The 3,180-nt window shown below is 40.0% G+C and overlaps 1 long non-coding RNA gene across 1 annotated transcript in view; it reads left to right on the top strand.

The window, feature by feature from the left end:
- Positions 1-2,693, top strand: part of LOC116699541 (uncharacterized) — a 7,056-nt gene extending 4,363 nt beyond the window's left edge. Inside the window, exon 4 of the long non-coding RNA XR_004334453.1 lies at positions 2,587-2,693. This is a non-coding gene — a long non-coding RNA (uncharacterized LOC116699541). The remainder of the gene's footprint in view (positions 1-2,586) is intronic.
- The last annotated feature ends 487 nt before the right edge of the window (positions 2,694-3,180 follow it).

Here is a 3,180-nt window from a genome sequence, read left to right as displayed (position 1 = left end):
TTGCTTTGGATCATCATTGCTCACACATACAAAACTAACCACAAAACAAAACAAACAATATATACACACTAATATATAAACATATATACACACATAATGTTTCCAAAATCATTTCAATGGTTCATAAACTGGTAACAGGGTGAAAGGCACTTCTGCATTTGCTTTGCGTCCCTCTACCGCACTATGCAGGTTTGTCAGATCGGGTAGCGGATCTGTAGTTCCAATGAGACATAATGGGACAATTCCGCTTCCAACCTGTAGGAGGACTAAAGCGGGAACAGTCTCGTGTTGCTTTAAGGGAATGTTCCGATTGTGCACATTCAGCTGCTTTTGTGTCATTGCATGATGAGGAAAAGCTGCTGACCAGTTTCTTGCAGACCCCCATTGCACGGTCCATCCTGTGATCCTTCACTGCATTTTCTAAGATAACAACAAAGACATAATTAGTATTACTATGATCATCACAACCTTCATCAAAGCAGGCTGTCGTCTGTGGTCCATCAGGACCAAAACCTCATGTCACAAGAACAGTTTCTTCCTGTTAACCCTAATCAACAAGGCCAGGGAAGCCCACTTACAGACTCTTACATCCCTCATGTTATCACACAGTCACACACACACACACACACACACACACACACACACACACACACACACTATATATATTCTGTGGACTTTTTCACTTTCCCTGATTAATATTTTTGCACAGACTGCACAATCCATACAGCCTTCTTTTCCTTTATAAAAACAGGTACATTTTATATATTTGTTACAATGTCTTTTCACAATTTATTGTATTTTAATAAATATATTCTGTATTTATATTCTTGACTGTAGAAGTACTTTGCTTTATTGTTTATCCAAATTTTAATATGTTTATTATTTACTGTATGCACCTAATACACCAAGGCAAATTCATTGCACCTTCAGACTTGCTTGGCAATACATCAGATTATGGTTATCTTTTTTCCTCACCAGGTGCAGTCTTTGTTTAAAACAATATGTTTACCTTGTTGACCATGCTAGGGTTAGCACGCTAACATTTGCTAACCAGCACTAAACACAAAGTACAGCTGAGGCTGATGGGAATGTCATTATTTTTTCATTTCAATTATTAGTTATTGAAATTTTGACCTAATTAGGGAGCTAGATGACATTTTAATCTGAACCAATCTGTGCCAATCCATCCAGTAATGATGGAGATATTTCAATCTGGACCAAAGTAGTGGACCAACAGACATAGAGGTGGAAAACGATAGGAAAATATTTTCATTCACACTGCATCGAGGCATGAACCTTTTACGTGCGCCTGCTCTACCACTGAACCAACCTGGCCACAAAAGAAAGGTCTTCACCTTACTAATGGACCACATGGAGGGACAAACTGTCTCTCACGGCTGAGCTAGACTATATCCTCGACGTTCCACTTTGGGGTTTTTCTCTGGTTCTGCAGAAAATTCCGCCGGATGCATGGATTTTCATGGACAATTCCGTTTCCTTCCATTTTCTTTTTTGTTGGAATTATATACTCTGGTGGATTTTTGAGGACTATGGTGAACTGATCCTCAGATATTTACGTGTTAAAGTGAGACAGCTAGCTAGACTATCTGTCCAATCTGGGTTTTCTCTAGCACTACACACACACTATCTATTTTACAGCGGCTCCGTCCAACGCTTATCACCACCCAAGACGACTGTGATTGGTTTAAAGCTACATTGTGTAAGAATTTCCCCCATCTAGCGGTGAAATTGTAAATGACAACCAACTGAATATTACTTTGTGTCGATATAGCGTCATGCACAACCATGCTATATTTAGCCGAATTCACACAAATAGGCCGAATTACCTTTAGAGAAAAAAATTACCTTTTAAAATCCTTGCTCTTTCCATCTTTGAAAAGCCACTCCATAGTTAACCGTGGAATTGTTGCGTTGCCTGTCACGTTGTCGTTTTAGTTATCTTTTTATTTCCTTGGCAAGTCCGTTACATGTCCTAGAGCAGGGGTCTTCAACGTTTTCCAGGCCAAGGACCCCCAAACTGATGGCGAGATGGAGCGGGGACCCCCTAATTATATATATTGTATAAAATTGTGTTATATCAAACTGGTCCTATAGTGCCATGTGTAAATGTACCTTGTTATTGTGCATTCAATACTAAGATACTCAAATAATACACAGGTTCATATATTCATGCATTGATGACTGAAAGACATCTTCTGCCTCCATTTATGTGTTTACTACAGTGTGTTGAATTCATGTTAATGTGTATTTAAAGACATTTCAATTAGTGGAAAAAATTGCAGGGGGGGGGGAATATAAAGAAAAGTCTAATCAACCAAAACTTTCGCGACCCCCATGCAGTACCTCCGCGGACCCCCTAGGGGTCGCGGACCCCCTGTTGAAGACCCCTGTCCTAGAGAATAGGCGTGATGCTCCAGCTGCAACCGGCTTTCAAATCTGCCACTCAGTAATCTTAACCCCCTCCCTGGCATTCATCACGCTGCCACTGAGTGTAAAACTGCGGCCCTCTTTGGCTAATGTATTTTGAAGATAGTATCGCAACATGGCAGAGTACATAGGAACAAGTGAATGATTCTGAATGGCTGATTCTACGCTTACGGGAATACTTTGATTAGTTGGTGGAAGTAATTACATGTGAATGAGCACATATTTGTGAAAGAACAAATAGGTTTTTGGTAAGACTCAATTCAAGAAATAACACAATGGAACTTTAAAGAAATGCCAATAAACCAGAGCCAATTTTTTTCCCATCCCGCAGTGCTATGTGGAGTAGCCAGTGGCAAAGCGAGACTACAGCTGAGCTGACAACAATGCTCTCAGTCACCAGCATGATCTACGGTTACCAGTGAAGACTCTATTGCAAAAGCTAGTGATTGCTGCTGATTGAGTATAGTGAGTTCAGCTTGATGACTCAGTATTAAAGATTCACACAGGTACTGAACATCTCTAGACAGACATTGCCTTCCCTTGAGCATAGCTTAACATGTAGCTTTAGAATTCGAGAGAAATGTGGATCCTGAATCTTGCATCAGCTTTTACTTTGGGCAGACCCAGTGGCTGGTCTTAACGTTCCCAGAATTAAAGCATTGCTTGAAAAGCCTCAGTTTAAGCTCCTCGTGTAATTATTATTTTCATTAAGACTTATACTTTGATGATTGA

The sequence above is a fragment of the Etheostoma spectabile genome, chromosome 12 (genome assembly GCF_008692095.1).
Source record: "Etheostoma spectabile isolate EspeVRDwgs_2016 chromosome 12, UIUC_Espe_1.0, whole genome shotgun sequence".
Lineage (NCBI taxonomy): Eukaryota > Metazoa > Chordata > Actinopteri > Perciformes > Percidae > Etheostoma > Etheostoma spectabile.
The sequence above is the reverse complement of the archived record's forward strand: the minus strand, read 5'-3'. Positions and strand labels throughout refer to the sequence as shown.